Source organism: Tachypleus tridentatus, chromosome 11 (genome assembly GCF_004210375.1).
Source record: "Tachypleus tridentatus isolate NWPU-2018 chromosome 11, ASM421037v1, whole genome shotgun sequence".
NCBI classification, from domain to species: Eukaryota; Metazoa; Arthropoda; class Merostomata; order Xiphosura; family Limulidae; genus Tachypleus; species Tachypleus tridentatus.
The window spans coordinates 37,525,963-37,547,807 of NC_134835.1; positions in this window are offsets into that span (position 1 = coordinate 37,525,963).

Sequence of the window (21,845 nt, forward strand, 5' to 3'; positions counted from 1 at the left end):
ATCCCAAATCGTAATGTTTAAGATCGAACAAAGGCTTAAGGATACATTCATTTTGAGGAACATGTATTTAAATGTAAAACCCATCATTCATAAACTAAAACCAATGAATAATATTTACCAAAGATGACATAAGTAAAAATATCACTACATGGTAATAACCCCATTTGGAATACCAAAAGAAATCTAAAATTCTAGTCAAACCCTAATACATATTTTATTCAGATATTATTTAGGTTTCGCGTATTCGATATATAACCAAAGCTTTCCTCGAAAATGTCTGGAAAGAGTGAATTGTTTTGTTTTACCTTGTTGTATTTAATTATCTTTAATTCTGTGCAGAACGTAAAACCCTTTCATTTTTGCCCACCAGTGGTACAGCAGCATGTCTGCGGACTCACACCTGTGAAAAACCGGGTTTCGGTATCCGTTGTAAGCAGAGCACAGGTAGCCTATTGTGTAGTTTTTGCTTAATTCTAAACAAACTAAAGACCTTTCAGTATTAAAATACACCTTGCTATGGTTTGATAATGTAGCTACATATCTTTACTGGTAGTTTTGTCTTCTCTGATACATGAATGAATTATAAAATATTGTATGGAAAACATTATTTTATTTAATATCTACAAACAACTTACAGAAATAAACCAACACAGCGCACTGAAATACATGCTAATAAACATTCAAGCTGCTCAGTAATGACAAAGTATTCTTAGAAAATAATCAGGAAGCAGCAGTTACTCAGTATGTCTGAACGTGACTGGAAATTACATGAGGATTTAAAGATCGCAGGAGACTTTCTAATAACTCATTCGTCATTTATCCCTATCTTTATTTGTTCTTGGCTGAAAGGGCGAGCAACTTTGGTGTGACGAAATTCAAACCCGTGACCATCATATTACATACAACTCGAGCACCCTAACCATCTGGTCATGCTGAACTTTTCTAGGTATTATGCAAGCGGTGAACTGAAGTGTTACTTCAACAGAAGTAACAACATTATCTCGAATTATAACCCAAGAATAATGCATTACCAACTTCAACAAACTCGTCATTTTATTTTAGTTTATATTTTACAGAAAAAAATAAAGGGGTTAAGTGTGTTATACCAAAACGATTTTAAATATGCAGATCAGAAAATCACCTAACAGTCAAATTCAATGTAAATTAGAGGTGGGACAGCATGTTAAGGATTACATTTTGACATTGTTTAACTTTACGTAGATAGTGTATTGTTATCAATAACTAATTACTTTCCGAAAGAATATATACAGTGTTGCTTTCCAACGTAAAATGTTACACTCTTAACATACAGGTGTTTTTTCACATTAAAAACCCAGAACAACTGCTAGATAAACGAGTTTGAAAAAATTGCTACATTAATTTTGAACTAGTTTAAAAAATTTAGAATATTAAAAAATGATAAGTCTCCTTAGCCAGATCACATTTCTCGAATGGTTTTGAAGGAGTATAAATATTGGATATGTGAGCCATTTCCAACGAGTTCCTGTCAGTTCTTAAGTAGTTGGTAGAAACCAGAGGATTGGAAGTTAGCTAAGGTAAATAGTCTTTTAAAGAGAGGTAATACAACTTGTCTCAGTAAATGTAGACCCATTAGTCTTTTATAGATTGTGGGAAAATATTAGTAAATTATATTAAAACACGCTTTGCAAAGCCGTTTAAGAAAGTTTAGAATTGCATTGTATAGAACCCATGGTTCCACTGAGGAAACTCTTACGTTACAAATCTTTTGATATTCCTTGAAAAGGTTACTGCTTATATAGATCAGAGTAAGGGTGTAGATTAGGTTTATATGGATTTGTCAGAAAGCATTTGTAAAGTTCCACATAAATGGCTGTGAAGAAACGTATCTCTGTTGGTGTAAGAGATAAGTAACTGGATAGAAGAGTGACAGAATGGAAGAGTTAGGTTGTTACAGATGGAGATTATTGAAACCAGACTAATATTGTAACTAGGGTACCTCGGGGATGGGCCTTAGGACCATTGCTTCTTTTGATTTTCATTAATGGTCAGTAAATTACTTAAATTTACTGAAGATGTCAAGTTCTATGGTGCTGCTGGCTGTGAAGAGAATGCTGCTGCTTGACAAAAGGATTTATATCACTTAGTGAGTTGAGACAATAAATGATAGATGCTTTTTCATTGTGAAAAATGAAACATATTCCATGTGGGTTATAATAATTTGAGTTATAAGTACAATTTGGATGGGAATGATTTTATCAGTGTCGTGTAAGAAAAGGATCGTAGTTTAAAGATTGATCAGTCTCTGAAGCAATCTAAGAAGTTGAATGTTACTAGTGATAGGACAAATAATATTTTAAATTTTATCTACAGAAATATTGAATACAAGTCTAAAGAGGTTATGATGTTATTGAATCTGTCACAAGTTAGGGCGGATTTGGAGTATTGTGTTCAGTCTTGGACTCCTTACCTTCAGAAAGACATTATATTGTTTTAAAGGGTTCACAGATGGTTTACTAGAACAGTGCCTGGGATGGAGGGGTTCTCATACAAGGACTGAACTTTTCAAACTGTGTTTTTTTTTTTTATAAAATAGGAGTTATGGGAGATCTGATTGAGGTGTTTAAGTTCTTAAAGGTAATTGATACTATTAATGCATTATCTTTTACCATATTTAATAGTGAGAACAGTAGGATTAGGATAGACAAGTATAACTTTTAGCAAAGTAAGAGTCATCTTCTGCTAAGACAGTTTCAGTTTTCTAAAAGTTAGATTGATCTTTGAAATGAATTACCTTCAGATGTTGTAGAAACAGAAAATGTGAGGTTAAGAAAATTGCTTTATAAGTACGTGAATAATAAAGGCTGGCTGTAATTTTTTAAAATTGTTTTAGTTTAGTGTATAGGATGGAACAGCTGAGATGGACAAATAGATTAGGTATTGTCTCAAAATATTATGTTAATAGACTTGTCATTTTGTGTATGATACCTCCTTTCAACCTGAGTCTGACACTCATTTAACGGCGTGTTGCGCAAAAGCTGGGACAACTAGTTACACCTATTATATTTTTAATAACTATTACACAACGTTACAAGTTGCATAGAAAAAGTTAAAAAGATAATTGAAATTAGGTCGTACAAAAGTGTTTCTAATGATCAACAGTAACCTATAATTTATAATTTTTACTAAAAGTTAAGTAAAACGTTCCTATATACAATGTTCTTTGTAATTACGAAAGTTACTTATGGGGGATTTATTTCTTATAATGTATTCAGTCTTTATTTTTTTCTGGGATTATTTTGTTTCAGACACTGGTTTACTTTTAAAGTACTACCAACCACGTAAGGCGTGTTGCTAAATATTTATCAATTCAAATCCTCTCTCACTGGCCATAACGCGCATACGTTTTTCGTGAATGAAACTTAAATATTGAGGTTTCTAAAATAACAAGCCCCCCGCTAGTACAGCGGTATGTCTCCGGATTTACAACGCTAAAATCAGGGGTGCGATTCCCCTCGGTGAGCTGAGCAGATAGCTCGATGTGGCTTTGCTATAAGAAAAACACACACTCTAAAATAATAACATGGACCTATAAAAATACAAATAATACGACGTATCTTTCCTTCGCTTTCTTCAGATAGATTGGGCTAGATGATAAACAAGTTCGCTTTCGTCCGGTGTTATTTTGAACAACGAAAATGGAATTAAAGACGAGAAGAACATAGAATTAAATCTCTTTCTCAATTGATTAATCTATAGATATTCTGCGAGTGTGATTCCGTTTATTTACAAATAAAATTTTGAATAGTACATATACAACAATAAATAATACAATTTAAGTTTATTTTACTTCAGTCGTTCTTACAAAATTAATCTTTAAGTCGTCGCATATGTATCTATACATACAAAGATATTATGATGATAGATGAAATTGCAATTGGAAGACTCAAATAGCGAGTCAATAACGATAGTTAATTTGTCTTTTTGTTTATATAGTGGCAGGATAATCAGTAACATTTTGTTGTTTTTTACTATTAAATCCTTCACTTCTTTGACGTCTTTCCTTTTAACACTAATTCCGTCTACCTCTAAAATTTCGTCACCTGCCTCAACAATCCCACCAAGCAAAATCGATGTTTCTCCGTCTATAATATCGGATTACAAACACTCCTGAAACCATCGAGACAATATATACATTAATAGTGAAATCCTTGTAGTTATTTTTCATTGTTTCGTGTCCTGTCTATCCAACTAAAATTCATCCAATAATATCTAACTTGTTTTGTTCGATGATTTTTTGTGAGCATAAATGCGAATAAGAAATAGCTTGAAATAAAAACATTATCCATACACAAAAATAAAATCCTTGAAAATTTAGGTTACGTTGGCCTATTAAAATTCTTTTTCCATCAAATTATCTTATTATCCTTGTTGATTCAACAGTTACGAATGGTAAAAACTACTGTTTTTTCCAAACACTCTCTAATATTTTCTTTAAGTAAGAATTTTCCAAACTGACAATTCAATGTTTTTAAAAAATGAATCATAACAATGACATTGAATTTTATTCAACTATTTTTTAGGGTAAAAATGATAACAACGTATTATGGTTTTTTTCTTTTATCAATACCTGATTATTTCTTAAAGCAACATGAAATCAATGAGAGACATGCAGGACAGTGAGTTACAATTATGTAGGCGTAATTATCTCACTTGTTTTTATGGAGCTTTGTTATATAAGTGTTTGTAATATAACGTGATCTGGAGCAGATGGGTCATTACTGACTATGTTCAAATTCACATCCTTATTCCTTGACTTATCTCTCAAATTACAGATTTATTTTCTCGGCTGTTAACTGTTGAAGAGAGACAACATACAAGGTTATATCGAATAATATGTTTTCCCTGTTGAAAGTGTTAGGTGGACAGAGATTGAAATTAGAACTTAAGAAAAAGGACAGTGGACCTGCGTATATTTTAGTTCATGACTTAGTGCCATAAAAAGATGCTTCATTCTTTGAACCTGTGGGTACGCTTTAAGAATGAAAGTCAAGTCACACTTACTGGGCCAGAAAATAACATTCCAAGAGTTTGTTTGTTTGGAATAAAGCACAAAGTTACTCAATGTGTCATTTGTTTTCTGCCCATCAGGAGTATAGAAACCCGATTTGAAGCGATTTCAGTCCGCATAAAATACCGCTGTGGTCTTTGGTGGTTCAAGAGTTGGTGGTGAGTGTTATTTAGTAGCTAATTTCCATCAACGTTAACAGATCAAAATTTGGAACGGCTTTGCCCAGGTATCACATGTGTGGCTTTGAGTAAAAATGTGCTAAAACATAAATTAATTAATCTGTAACGATAATTCGGTGAAAATTTGTGTTTGCACGTTTCTAATCTTAACAAGGGGCTATCTGTGATATGGCCACCATAGCTACTGTATATACTTTATTTGTTAACCTTCTTTCTTTAGCTCAGAGGGTAGAACTAATAAAGGGGACTGTATAACTGTTTTCATACAGTCGTTTCAGTTACAATGTAAAACATTTGATTTGTGTATGATTTAAAAACTAATTAATTATTCAGGCAATTTTTTCTTCCCCTGAAATAAAATAAAAAATTCTGATTTCCACAATATTAAATAGCGTCTAAACTGGTTTTGTCTTGATATCTAGTAAGGAATCTGACAGACTAAATAATTAATTTCAAGTTAATCTTCCTCTCAACATTTAGTCTCATAAGTAGCTCTTTTCTATCATTAGTGCCTCGAGAAAGACCATGTTAATAATACTGAGGCCACTTTGTGGATCAGATAATGACTGCTGTATAAAGAACCCTTTTAATTATTAACTTGGCCACTAACAAATTATAGTCATTTTATCAGGTAAAATACAGCTAAATAGTCAGTATGACTATCACTTGTATGAAAAAAATATACAAAAGGTAAACAACGTTCTCTGCAAAGCCACTTATTCCGAAAGCTTTAGTGCTTAACCTTTGTCTAAAATGTTCACCATGAGAAATGGTGATATAGATATATAGATATAGAAGTATAGTCATAAATGTATATTTCTAAGTAGCGAAAAAGCCAGTCAGATCATGTCCTGACCATCTTTCACAGTTACAATTTATGTATTACAACTTGTTTCTTGTAATGTAATACATTACGTTCAGTATATGCTGTATGAAAATTTGGTATCCTACTTAAATCATTGGTGATTGCTGTATAAAGAACCCTTATAATTATTAACTTGGCCACTAACAAATTATTGTCATTTCATCAGGTAAAATACAACTAAAGTTTAGGCTTGCGACTCGTAATCTGAGGGTCGCGGGTTCGCATTCCCGTCGCGCCAAACATGCTTGCCCTTTCAGGAGTGGGTGCGTTATAATGTGACGGTCAATCCCACTATTCGTTGGTAAAAGAGTAGTCCAAGAGTTGGCGGTGGGTGTTGATGACTACCTGCCTTCCCTCTAGTCTTACACTGCGAAATTAGGGACGGCTAGCACAGATAGCTCTTGAGTAGCTTTGTGCGAAAATTCAAAACAAACAAACTTAAATCATAAACACCTGGTACTTACGAGTCGTTACGAACAAAGTCCGTCTGGTTGTCAGTATTTCCTTTTGTTTTTCTGAAGCACGTGGAATTCTCAGCCTTTTAATAAAATTATGTGATTTTCTTGACCTGCACAGATTTTGCTGTATTTCTTCTTTAGCAGGAAAATAAACATGTTCTCTGCTAGATATTTCTTGTATAGCGTTCTTGGCATATCTTCTAAAGGCCTGGAGCCGTTTCTTCAGTGACTTTTTTATGAGATCGATTCTTTGTACAGGTCATTGTAATAAAAGCAATAATTACAAATCACGAATTTGTCATTGTGTATTTACACAAAAGTGAATCTTTAAAAAGAAGATATATATATATTTATTCAAAAATAAACAGCTAAAAGCAGCAATATATAATATACATGAAATGTTACACATTATTCTCAAGCCGTTTGAGTCCAGTTTCATTTAGAAAATATTTTAAAATGTCTTCATAGTTTTAAAATATTTACTGAACGCTTCGTTAGATTTAGCAACGTTTTAAACGGTTGGTTTGTTTTGAATTTTGCGCAATGCTGCATGTGGGCTGTCTGCATTAACCGTTCTTTATTTAGCAATTTTAGACTAGAAAGAAAGCATCTAGTCAACACCACCCATGAACAATTGGGTTACACTTTTATCAACAAATAATGAGATTATTCGCATTTTATAACATTCCTCCATGGCAAAAAGGGTGAGTGTATTTGGTGTGACAATAGTTCGAATCTACGTCCCGCAGACTACGAGCAGTGTGCCCTAACAACCACTAAATCTAAGAGTCAGGATTTACTTCAAAATACATAAGTTTGAGTTATAAAAACCTCTGGAGGAACTGGCTGGTCTTGTACGCCACAGATGATGTTATTTTTTTTACCTTTAATAGATGATTTACTGATTGCACTAGGAAGAGATGAAACGCTAGATTTTATGTTTTTCGTTACATCATGATGATTTGTTCCCACTTGCTTGGTTTTGTCTGATAATGTTTCAGTTAAAGTGTTTTCTTTAATAACGTGGTTCTAGGAAGCTTCTAACTAATATGTTTTATTCCATGTTATACACACACAAATATATTTATATATACGTATATAAGAGGTGAAGTGAACAATTACATTTTGGTTTAGCCCAAAGATCATAGATGGGGTTTTTATTGAAGTTCAGAGCCTACTATACTAACTCTAGCCTTCTGCCGACATCCCATTTTGTGCCAAAATATTTTCATGAAATCACTAGTCTCTTTAATATCTTGAGCAGTGACATTAATAAACACCTTTTTATCTAACCCTAAATAACTCGTGCTAAAGAAATGAAACAACACACTCACACACACACACACACACATATATATGAAGAAAAACATAAAATATTATGGATAAAAGTTGTCATTGTTGGCTTAATAATGAAGTATTAGAGCCTATGATATTTGTGAATCATTAAAAAATACGAGTAAACAAATACAATAAATTTTGGAACAGATGATGAAGATCCAGCGTATTTCCTTGTCAGAATATGTTGAGACTTCTATAAATTTTTGTTTCATCTGTGATAGACTTATTAAACATGTTGAGGGAATGTTAACAAATGTTAGAAGTGTAAGAACTCAACATGATATTTACATTCCCTCATTTTGTCTTTAGCCTCAGATAATCATTAGAAACACGTGAATGTGATTCTTAGTTTGAATGTTCCTTGGTATGTACGTATTTTAAAAGATTGAAGTAAATTATTTGTCTGATGATTTTTACTTTTTTTCAATCCAACTTTACTTGACAGTAATGCTCTAAACCGGTAATCAACTACATCTGCGGAACTGACTTACTGTAATGTGACATTCGATTTTTGATCTATTTGTTCTGTATGTTGTCTATTTCACTAGACAGGTTATTTCGTAATCCATCAGAAGTTGAGGAAGCTCATGCTTAATTAAAATATAGTTAAGTGATTTAGTTTCAACTCTTCTGAAGAAACACATCTGCTAGATTGCGACGACATCCTGAACTAGATTTTCCTTTCGTCTTTAATATTTTTTGGCCAATAAGGAACATGTTTTGCACTCTATATTTTGACCCTTTTTAACTATCTTCGGTTTGGGAAAAGCCTTGTTACATCTACCGAATATAAGATATGAGTTAGTTTTCTACTGCTTGGGATTTTCTGATGGTCATACATAACTGTGGCTTGAAATATTAGACGCATTTGGTCTTAATCTGCTCTAATAAGAAAAGTGTTCAGGATGTGTGTTTACCAACTCCACAAGATTAAGTGATTGGTGGTTTTTATCAGATGAATATTCCGAGTATATATTAGGTTTTCGAGCACGAGATTACGTTTTAGAAAATGAAAGTTTTTGCGTTGAAAGTAGTGTATTGATATGAAATGTTTTCTTTCTACATTTATTTTCTCCATTTTTTGAATGGAAATTGCTTAAGAAACATTTCTGTGGTTATTTTGGCGAAGAGAAGTAAATGAAATTTTAATTCTATACTTTCAATGTTTCCACTGAAGATCTACAACTGTGTTAATTTGGGAACTGGGGAGGAAGACGAAGTTTTGTCCTCGGGTCTACAAATGAAATAAACATTCTAGAAAGATTTTCACTGGAACATTAAAGATTTTACAACTAGTTTTAATAAGAAGCAAAGGAAAAATAGAGATATTTTACATTTTTCTTTGGAGATTTTATTGACATTTTAAGGCTTTCAGGTTGGTTCGAAGTTACTGGTTTTGTGGTATTCTAATGAAACAAATATATATACAAATGCAACCAAAACTCTGTTTTATTGATTATTTGTAGTTAAGCCAAAGCTACACAAACGGTTATCCGCGCCTTACCTATCAGGGGTATCGAAATTTGGTTGTAAGTTCGCAGATATGCCATTTCTTTATTAATGTATTTTACTGGTTTCGTAATTTCAAAAGTCACTGTTCAGGAAATAGTCTTACTGAGAATCTTTAACAGGAAAATATTCAAATACTGCTTTCCAACTGCATATAAATATCTTAAAATACACTCTTGCTCAAAAAGGTTGTAACATGTTCGAAAATGTGATTTTTGGTTATTTATATAATTTTAAAACCAAATTCACTTTGTGTATTGTCCTTAAACTTTCAAGTTTTATTTATCTACTACCATGCATTACTGGAGTTCATTTTGAGTCGGTTTAATCCCTTGAACATGGGAGTGTTCTGAAAATTGTCCCAAATGCAGTTTCTGGGGTGAGGTATAAATGCCAGGGATCTTGGTGTTACTTCTGTACCCTACCTGTTGGCGACGCATTTTCAACTCTGTAAATATTTTATAAATTACGCTAAGTCCTACTAACGTAGGTTTGAGAAATCAGATGGTGGCCTACAACAACGCTGGGTTGAAACAAGACGATATTGCAGGACGACTTGGTGTATCCAGGCAGACCGTCAACAGAGTTCTCAGAAGAAGAGCTGTAACAGAAAGTGTGAGTCCTAGCAGACGTACCACTGCAGCACGCGATGATTGCCGGATCATCCTCAACATTGCTCGTACATTGAAACTGTACGATGTCCTCCAGGTCTATTGCCTCTGCGTTACGTGCGCAACAACTGATCTGGATTTCATGCCAGACGCTTAATCGACGGCTAGTGCAAGTTAGATACAGAGCAAGACGGATGGTCAAGAAATCTAAACTGACAGTTAGACATCGCAACAACAGACTGCAGTGGGCTCAGCGACACCGTAATCTGACGATCGCACACTGGAATTATGTAGTTTTTGCTGAAGGATCCAATTTTCTTCCTTACCCAACTGATGGACGGATACGAGTGCGCATGCTTCCTGGAAAACAGCTGAATGATGAAAATGTTCAACCCAACGTTGCATGAGGCGGAGGTTCAGTGTAGGTCTGGGGTGTATTCTGTTGTACAACTATCAGCCAGTTGATCATTCTGGTTCAAAACGTCACTGGTGCTGTGTATCAGGATATCCTGGATCACCACTTCCTGCCAGGGTATTTTCCAGGACAATGCACAGGCTCATACTGCTCGCAATGTACAAAAATCCTTGCAACAACGTGGTGTGTTGGTCCTTAAGCAACTACCCGTTAGCCCAGATACCAACCCAATGAAGCATCTCTGGGAGGATCTTGGCCGAACAGTCAGGAAGACGAACAAACCCCTACAACCCTACAGCAGTTACGCCAAGCACTGACTGAAGAGTGCAACAGAATTCCAAATCAAAGACTCGTAACGTTAATTGAGAGTATGCTACGCCACCTAGCGGACATTATTGCAGCAGGTGGGGGTCACACACGTTACTGAGTTACATACGAGGGCTGTTCAAAAAATACGCGGACTGGCGTCATAAAACAAAATGTACTTTATTTAGAAGTTACTGGTCTGGGACTCCTTCAAAGTACTCTCCTCCCCAACGCACACACTTATCCCAACGGTGTTTCTACTTGTTGAAACAGTCCTGGTACGCTTCTTTTGTAATGTCCTCCAGCTCCTTCGTCGCATTTGCCTTAATCTCGGGAATCGTCTCAAATCTTCTTCCTTTCAAGGGTCTTTTGAGTTTGGGGAACAAGAAAAAATCGTAAGGAGCAAGGTCAGGTGAGTAGGGGTGGGGAAGAACAGTGATCGAGTGTTTGGCCACAAACTCACGAGTTCTGAGGGCTGAATTTCGCAGCAACGCGGTGCATCTTCAATTTTTCGGTCAAAATCTCGTAACAAAATCCAACTGATATCCCACACTCTTCAGCAAGCTCCCTGACAGTCAGACGTTGACTTGCCCGCATAAGGGTGTTGATTTTGTCGACGTGTGGGTCGTCAGTTGACGTGGAAGGACGTCCAGGACACTCATCATCTTCAATGGACTGTCGACCATCCTTAAAACGTTCATGTTACTTGAAACATGCCGTACGCTTCATAGCAACATCACCGTGTTAAGCATAGCAAAAGTTTCAGTCGCAGATTTTCCAAGTTTAACACAAAATTTCACAGCAAGTCGTTGCTCCTTCAGGTCATTCATTCTGAAATCCGCCAAACGAAAAAATCGCACTTCACTTAAAACCGCGTAGCTAATACACAAATGAAGATATCTGAAATTGGGAAATGGCGTCGTAATCAGATGATCTGTGCGAATCTAGCGACACCAAGCGGATTCCCCTGAAACCAACTGGAGCCGCACAATTCAAACAGTCCGCGTATTTTTTGAACAGCACTCGTATTCTGATGTGAATGTAATTGTTGCACGTTTACTGAAAGTTTTAGTTGTGGTTTGTTTATCTTTGTTTCAATGTCTTATATAAATTATTCCTTTTCTGTCATTGCAGAAGTTCATGAAGGAAGGAAGAATGGTTAAATCAGGTGTGTACATTACAACTGTGTGTATTGTTTTTAGTAATAGGAAATGTTGGATGGAAGGAAAACCAAACAGTCAGAGAAAGACGTGGACGATAAGTAGGTTATCAGCTATAGATGATTACTCCAAAGAGGGGGACAATAATCAATGTTGTGAATAGGGAGGAAAAAGATTATATTACTTCAAGGATGGAGGATGTAACTGACAAAGCAGAAAATTTAATATAGAGAATTAGCTGAAGCGTTGTGAGTTCATAAAATAATTTAAAGAAAAAAAAGCCGTGAAGTAATTTTGTCAGGGATATTGTGCAAAACTAACTGTAAGATGAAGTTATAAATAGGTCATTAGGGCTAAGTGCTAGGCTGAAATCTGTACGTAAGGATGAACACATTGACTAGATGTTTACATTTCAATAGGATAGGAGCTGACTTTTTTTTCAAAGGCTACTTACTCGGCTTTAATAGAATATTTAAAAAATGATCTAGATAGTAATGAGGACCAGGAGAAATTAAATTGAAAGAAACTAAAAGCAAGAGACATGTTTATTATAGGAAATAGGAATTATAATTACTAATAAGCTTAACTGTTATTGTTATAATACTCGAAATATAAAACAAATAAAATAGATGACTTTATGCCACTGGTAGGAATAGAGGATTTTGATATAATTGGAATAACTGAAACATGGTTAAACGTAAATGTTTTTGATATAGAATTTTTCTAAAATAGAGAGTTTTTGGCTATTTAAAGTGAATAAAATATTAAAGCGAGAAGAGAAGAATGGATTTGTATGTAAAGTATGGGTTACATTCTGGTCAAATTAAAGATATTAGTTTGGAGATAAAATCCATTTGGGTCGTTATTATTGGATATAAATGGAAAGGCCTTTTAGTGGGAATTTCTTAAAAAACCACAATAGTACTGATGAAATTAGTGAGAATCTATATAATCAGATTAAGATTTCAGCTCTTAATGAAATCATGATGGAACATATATATTGGGTAATATTAAAGTCAAACCATGAGGGAGAAATGCTTTTTCAAACTGTTGAGCTTCGTAGGCAATTCCTCAATGAACCTATTAAAACAATGCTATATAAAATATATTCCTAATTTCAAATACAGAAATGATTATAAAATTGTAGAACATCTGGATGGATATGATAAGTGCTCTATTAGGTGCAATGTTTTGTTGCAAATAGAGATAAATAACAACGATATTTGAGTCATAATTTAAAATAAAAATTGAAAGGATGTAACAAGAATAATCTGTTCTGAATTGGTCATCTGAGTTATTTGGTGAAACTGATCAGACCTGTAAACTTTTTAAAGGTAAGTTCTTCAGTATTCAATGAAAAGGGTAGCTGAAAGGAAACAATAAACAGGTTGGTTCACACAGAGTTTAAGATATAAGATTTATTAAAATCATCATAAATTTAAGAAATTTGAATTGACTGGTATGACACCAGATTTAGGCCTGGCATGGCCTAGCGCGTTAAGGCGTGCACTTCGTAATCTGAGGGTCGCGGGTTCGCGCCCGAGTCGCGCCAAACATGCTCGCCCTCCCAGCCGTGGGGGCGTTATATGTGACGGTCAATCCCACTATTCGTTGGTAAAAGAGTAGCCCAAGAGTAGGCGGTGGGTGGTGATGACTAACTGCCTTCCCTCTGGTCTTACACTGCTAAATTAGGGACGGCTAGCACAGATAGCCCTCGAGTAACTTTGTGCGAAATTACAAAACAAACAAACAAGACACCAGATTCATAAGATCAAAAACTTGGTGAAACAATAAATCAAAATATCAAAAGGGATATATGAGAAAAGGTTTGCTTTAGATTTAAAAATTAACAGTAATGATTTTTTAAAAGTACATTAAAAGTAAAGAAAATGTTGTTTTGTCATACGTGGAGATGCTGACATCTATCAAATTGTTTTCTCTACATAAAAGAAGAGTTGTATTGGTCTGATGAAACTGTTTCAGATTGAAAGTAGGGTTGTTATTTTTCTGATGCATAATAGTTTTTTTCCATATTTGCCAATGAAAATAGTAGAACTAGGGAACATAAGTATAACTTATGAAAGGGTAGGGGTCATTTTTAGCTAAAGCAGTTTCAATTATTTAAGAGGTTGGTTTGCTTTTGGGATGGGTTATCTTCAGACGTTGTAGAAGAAGTAAATGAGAGTTCAGACAAAACGTTTGATAAGTATATGAATGAAAACAACTGGTTGTAATTCTTTTTAAATTATTATAATTTAGTTTAGACGATGGCACAACCGAGATTGACTAATGCTTTCCGAAAATGATATGTTAATAACGTGTCATAGTGTGCATGTCATATTGCAAAATCTATGTTGTGAGAAAATTAAGAAATTGTTAAAAAGAAATATGTCCTGATTATTTCATTGTAATCATGTTACCGAAAATCATTATTGAGTTAATTTAATATCTAAGGGTTCGTTTTAATTATTCTAGAGTATCATGCTTTTCTAGGATGGTTTAATTGAACGGTAAGGAAAGTTAATTAACTGGTAGATTACTAATTTAAACTGATTTTATTAATTAGATTTATATTTGTGGAACAATGACATTTTTGTCACCAGTCATAGCAATCTGGTCACACTTCCTCTGGTGACAGAAGCAAGACATATAAATTTAGCACATAATGATGTTAGATAGGAAAGGATATAACTGTACAATGATATGAATGCATTCTAGTGACACCTGAACCAAGTATCTAAAGACAGTTACAATCCGTGATGACGAGAAAACCCACGTGTAGAGAAAAATATATATGTAAAAACGGCAGATATGGGTAGAGAAAACACTATGTTCATTTCGCTACATTGTGCTTTCTCTTCCCATACCAGACGTTTTTACATACATGAAGACAGTTACATTTTTAATCAAACCGTCCGTCAGGTCTGAAAAACTGTTATATTCAGTAATGCTTTGTTCATAAATTATACCTTTATCCAGATTAATTCCTCTATAGCAAGTCTGTCTTGAATTCTGTTGGTGTTATTTCACCTTTTTACTAATAAAATCCAATACACATTTTTTTGCAATACATTTAATACAATGACGAATACAATTTAAGCTTTTCTTAATTTATTATTTTACAATACTAAACATTAAAAGTGATATAAATAAGTATAAATAAACAATTAAAACTGAAGAAAAGACTTTCTGTAAATGTCATGCTACAAAATGCATATTCGGACTGAGGAAAAAGTTAGGAAAACCTACCCCCTAATAGCTCGTGTTACCCCCTTTATAGATATTATCATTGCAGTTAAAATCAGTTTATTTATAATACATATAGGTATATATATATATATATAACAAGCTTACACTTAGTTGTAATGTTATTTGTAAAAATTATTCTGCAGTATTTGTTGTGCTTATTTCTGTAGCTTAATATAAAGAAACAACAACATTTAAGCAAATGTTAAACATTTCCATAATTACTTGTTTTTGCATTGCAATTATTCCAGTTACATTTATTTTAGTATAAAAAATAAAATGTTTGATACTCAAGAGAACCTTGTTTTCTACAGTAATATAGAGTAAGCTAGTCTTGGTTTTATTAGCACTGACAACTGTGTTTTAATGGTAAAATACCAATATTGTTTTGCAAACATAGACCTTATAATTAAGTATAAACATAAGGTAGATTTTAAAATCAAAATCTAATCATTCTGATAAAACTTATTCTTAAGTTTTATACAAATACATTTGCTGTGGCTGAAAAAGAGACAACTAAAATGTCATATGTATAATGTGTAGTTAAGGATAAAAATATTTAGCTTTGTTACTTTAGTATTTGTTCTTGACCAGCATTACAAGTGAAAGGCAAAATTCCATGAACTATTATAATTTAATGACAAGTAGTAAATTGAATGACACCTTGGTTCATATTTATTTTAAGACTTAGAAGTTTGTTACTTATGAAGGTTATGATTCTTTTCTTTTGTTATATGTATATACATGGTTGTTATGAAATAAATAATGTTATATTAGCTGCTATTGCAGTAGTTTTAATAGTTGTTGATGTTTTGAATCAGATATTAGTATTTCAAAATTATTATGAAAGAAGCTTATTAAAATATCTAACATCTAATCATAACCCCATAAAATTAATAAAAATTGAGTTCTAAAACTAGTGTAAGGTCTGTTTTAAGACCTCTCTCACAGTTAAAAAAAAAAAAAAATATATGTGTGTGTATATAAATAAGATCTAGGTTAAATATTTTCACAAAATATTTTTATAATGTGAAATTATTTTTGAAATTTTGTTTTAATTTGACAGTTTCCTGCTCATAGCTGTCAGTTGATCTTATATTGGTGTTACAAATCAAATCATATACTATAAAATTAGTTTCTTTTTTGTGTTAGGATGTGCCTTAATATTTCATGTTAAATCTTAAAAAAAGTGTTAACTTTGTCTTTACTGAAGTAATTTTAACATTTTAATGTTTGTTCTTAGAAGGTTGGGGGTACATGAAGTTAATGCAGTTGAACTGGTATTGTGGCTTTAAATAATATAATGCAAAATTAGTTTCCTGTTTGTGTTAATTTGTTATATGCAGTGTTACTGTTATTGTGCATAACGTGGTTGGCTCTGTTCTACATTTTCTACCTTAGAGCCAGGACTTATGGCCTCTTGCTTTTGTAACTTATTTTCTCAACTTGGATGATTTTGTTCAGCATTTCCAACAGTTTGCTTTTACTTGTTATTCAGATGAGGATCAGATGACTGTATCTTCAGACTTCATCACCTTAAACTTGTTACATTTTTCTCAAACATCCTGACATTTTTCTGTTTCCACACACGATATCCAGATTTATGCAGCTTCCTTTCTGTAGTATCTTCATGTTGAACCTTGTTCTCCTCAACAACAATCTGTATCAATAAAATCACATTTACATAAAATATGACAAAATTGTATTAACTAGATAAGATCTTTCAGGATTATATCTGTACTTATTGTTACGTCAAACTGCAGTATTACATTGCTGTCACAATTTTGAATATTGAGCAATTTTACTGAAGATATCCATTTTATATACTTCTAATTTGTTATACCTTGTTAAAAAAACATTTCTATCGTGACTGGACTTTGACTCTGTAAGAAAAACTCCTGAAGTATAAATAATCAAGGTGGTCTTGTGTTGAGTGAGCAATGAACTTCTTTTATCACCTTCACTTCAAAGCACTTGCTGTGGTGACCCAAAAATTGGTAGATAAAATACACAATGTGTTTTACACAGTAACTTCTTGTTCATATTTTTCTCACCGCAAATAATTTTTTATAAATCTTCACTTTTAGTGTATGTAATTAGAATATATTAAACAGTCAAAATTTGTAATTCTGTTTATTTCTCTTTACTGTTGTCACAGTGTTAAGTTGTATATTCTTCAATGAGCAAATTTCTGGGGGGTATAATAGTTCCACAGGATAAAGCACGTTTCTCAATAAAATTCTACACTGGTCAATATGTCAGGAATTGTTTTCTCATCTCAAAGGATAGGTTCTTATTTGTTAAGAAACTGTCATCCATTAAGAATACAATTCACCAGTTCATCTTTCTTTTATGGTTTGTTTTGTATTTGAAGACTCATTATTACAAATTACAAGTCTCATCATGTGGTGCAAGACCATAAAAGGGTAACAGCAACTAACAGAGAACAGCTTTGCAGATTAATAAAAGCAAAGTTTAGTTATTACTGGATAAATACTATCTACTTGTTACATGAGGAATATTATATACTTCCGTTATAATGTGATTTAAATGTAAATTCTATATCAATGAACAACATAATTTAGTGGAAAGTTTAAAAGACATCAATATAAGTCATAGCCTTAGAAGTTTATTATAGTATTTTTAGATATTGTCTTCACTCCTCTAAATGTTTTCAATCTAGTACTCTCCAAAATTAAACAACCCATTTGTTCACATCCTCAATCACTGGAACGTATGTCTACAAACTCTGACCTGCCTACTCTATCCAATGCAGGATCACTAGAAAGTAACTGACCCACATACCACAAAAAAAAAAGTACAGTGGCAAGCAGAAGGTCTCTGTGCCATATTCTCCTCCAAAATAAAGGAAAATGGCCACACTAATCCAATGGAACTGTCAAGGTTTTCAATCAAATGTGAATTACATCAAAGATTTGATTGATTTTTAATCATCTCAAATGTCTTTCTTCACAGGCAACATTTTTAAAACCTACTAATATAGTAAAAATTCAACAATACTCCTTATACTGAAATGACAGGCCATGTGTAGGATAAGGACATGGGGTGTAGCACTCCTTGTCTTTGAATATGCCCTTGGAGGCTGTAGCCATCCATATCTCCTTGGGTTGTACCATCACTGTTTGCTCTCTGTACCTTACCACTGGAAAATATTATCATCCCTCAGACCTTGATGCCTTGATTGAGTAACTGCCAACCCCCTTTTTAATTTTGGGGGATCATAATGGACATAATCACCCCTCTGGGGTGGTTCTAGTGTTGATGTGAGGGGTCGTGCTCTAGAGCATATGCTCCTGAATCACAACCTGTCTCTCTTCAATACTAGCTCCTACACTTATTTTCATGCACCCAGTCAGTCATTTATTGCTATAGATCTTTGTATCTGCTCCCCTTTGCTTTTCACTTGCTTTTCATGGTAGGTTGACATCAATCCACGGGGTAGTGATCATTTTCCTGTCATATTAAGAGAGATTGGTCAGTGCCACCTGACCCGTGTGCCTCAATGGAAGTTGGACTAGACCAACTGGCTCTCATTCACTGCTCTCTCAGAACTTGATTCTGCCATCTTATGTAAATCATCGATAGATGATTGTGTAGCAGCTGTAACTAACTGTATTGTCCAAGCAGCTGCTCAGTGCATTTCCAAAACCTCAATATCTTTCCCATGGTATCCCTGCCCTTGGTGGAATTCTGCTTGTTCTATAACAAAAAGATCATAATAAATTTCATAGATATCCCACGCTTATAAACTGCATTGTATTTCAGCAAGCCTGTGCATAGGCTTGCCGAGTTAGACGTCAAAGCCAGAAGGAATTTTGGATTAAATATACCTCCAGCATTTCTTCAACCACCAGTTCAAAAGTCAATGGGACAAGATCTGAAAGGTGAGTGGGTGGCATACTTCTACCCCCTCTCTATCTTAATATTCAATGGCCATGAAGTTGCTGATGCTCAGAGCATTGCCAATACTTTTGGTGAATACTTTTTCATGTATCTAGCTCTTCAAACTCATCCTTTTCCTTATTAGCTATTAAAATACGAGTTGAGTATCTGCCTCTTTTCATTTCGACTGATTATCGCTATGACTACAATGGTCCCTTACAATGGTGGAGCACAAACTTGTGCTTCATCGATCTGACAATATATCAGTTGGACCTGATGATATACCTTATGAGATGTTAGGCCACCTTTCTTCTGCCTCTCTTATTATTCTCCTGGCTGTTTTTAACCAGATATGGCAGGATAATGTCTTTCCTGATTCTTTGCACCAAACTATAGTACTTCCTATTCTTAAACCTGGAAAGGATCCAAAGATTCCTTCGAATTACTGTCCCATTGCTTTGACGAGTTGAAAATGTCGAAATTCACTTTCTTCCAGCCAATAGAACATCTCCACTGCAACCAATGGATCAAGGTGTCATTGCGACGTTTAAAGCTTATTATTTGAAGCGAACTTTTTCTGAAGCAGTGAAGGCTACAACTGAAGAAGCTGCACTATCTTTAACTGAATTCTGGAAATGTTACAACATCAGAAATTCTATCGAAAGCATCAACGAAGCGTGGCTCCAAGTTAACATGAGTAACACGAGAGCGGCGTGGAAGAACGTTTTGTCTGATTGCGCAAGCCATTCCTGCCGCTTTGTGTCCGAAATTAGGGATGTGTCGCAAGACGTCGTCAAAATTGAACACAATATTCAATTCGAGTCTTAGGAAGTGGATAATGTTCGAGAGTGCATTTACGCACATTCTGAAGCTCTCGACAATTATACGCTCCTTAATTTAGACCAAGATTGGGCATATCATGACGAAGAAAAAAGTCCAGAGTGTAACGAAAGTACTAGTGATGAGCAGGATGAATAATTTCTCTTACAGGAACTTGAAACAATGTTTCGGGCAGTGGAAACTGATACAGACTTAATTATGAATCATGATCCAGAACACTACAAAGAAATGAAGAAAAGAAAACGATACAACTAAGTTTTGATAGATTTTCATCAAACAGTAAATTTTTACACTTTTCATTTTTTCAAAATAAATTCATTGTTTTAATTTTTCAAAATAAAGGTTATCAATTAATATCGTTTTTATTTTACCTCATAACTATTTGTGTTTTTTCTAACTGATGAAACTTAATTATGTTTACTATGAAGAAATTCCTTATGGTATCCACGTATCATTATTTTTCCTACTTAAACTATTTTCCCCATTCGGTGCTGATTCAATCAATGCGATAGTTTTTCCAACGCATTAACCGCACTGTACGAGGTATTCTCGTGTATTCCATTCTGTAATTTTGTACCTATCAAGAATAAGAATAATCACGTGACTTGTTAGTTTACCGTTAGAAGCGTATAAATGCTTTTGTTTGTTTGTTTGTTTTGGAATTTCGCACAAAGCTACTCGAGGGCTATCTGTGCTAGCCGTCCCTAATTTAACAGTGTAAGACTAGAGGGAAGGCAGCTAGTCATCACCACCCACCGCCAACTCTTGGGCTACTTTTTTACCAACGAATAGTGGGATTGACCGTCACATTATAACGCCCCCACGGCTGAAAGGGCGAGCATGTTTACGAAGCGCACGCCTTAACGCGCTAGGCCATGCCAGGCCCTACGTATAAATGCAGAGAAGAAGTGATATCAATGGATCTGTCAGTTGGTAGATATCCGTCCAATAGGTACTCCGTATAGAAAGTTCGTGAAGGCAGCATACATAACAACCTACGAATTCAAATAAATTATACCTATGTTGATGAATGAGGAATTGGGTGTATTAGTTTGGGAAATTGCTACCTGGATTATCTCCGGATGTTGTCATTAACATAGTTTAATTGGAACACGCATACCTTTTCTCCTGCTAATAGTCACAATTCTGAAATCATCATCACTCTCTATTAGATGCGCCATGAAGAGCTCACAGGGGCGCCGCCGAATATTTCAAATTTTCGAGGGAAACACAATGATGTCGGCATCTGTCGGACACAGATCGAATTACTAACTCGAAGTAGTTCACAGTTTTAACGTTATATCGCGCTACATTTCTTCTAATGACGTTCTCGAATGTTTGAGATATGTTTTGTTTACTTGTACTTTCGGCTACGCTAGTAACTTCTCGAACATTCTCGTTTCTTAGATTTTGTATATAAATACCTGTCGACTCTCCGGGTCCGTCATCAGTTGAAATAACTGAAGGATGTTGTAATCAAATGTCTGCGATGTCTATCGAAGGTGGCCCGGCATGGCCAAGCGTGTTAAGGCGTGCGACTCGTTATCTGAGGGTCGCGGTTTCGCATCCCGGTCGCGCCAAACATGCACGCCCTATCAGCCGTGGGGGCGTTATAATGTGACGGTCAATCCCACTATTCGTTGGTAAAAGAGTAGCCCAAAAGTTGGCGGTGAGTGGTGATGACTAGCTGCCTTCCCTCTAGTCTTACACTGCTAAATTAGGGACGGCTAGCACAGATAGCCCTCGAGTAACTTTGTGCGAAGTTCAAAATAAACCAAATCAATGTTTTAATAGAATCTCTGCGCAAAACCTCTGAAAAGGGTATGTGAAATTGGTACTATTTATAATATAAGTGGTCGAGGTAAAAACTGAAACTCTCGAAAGATTAGTGATGTTAATTATCTCAGGGTAATATGAAGTTGGAGGTGAGAAAGTGACCAGTCTTTGGTCAGTCTCTAGATAATA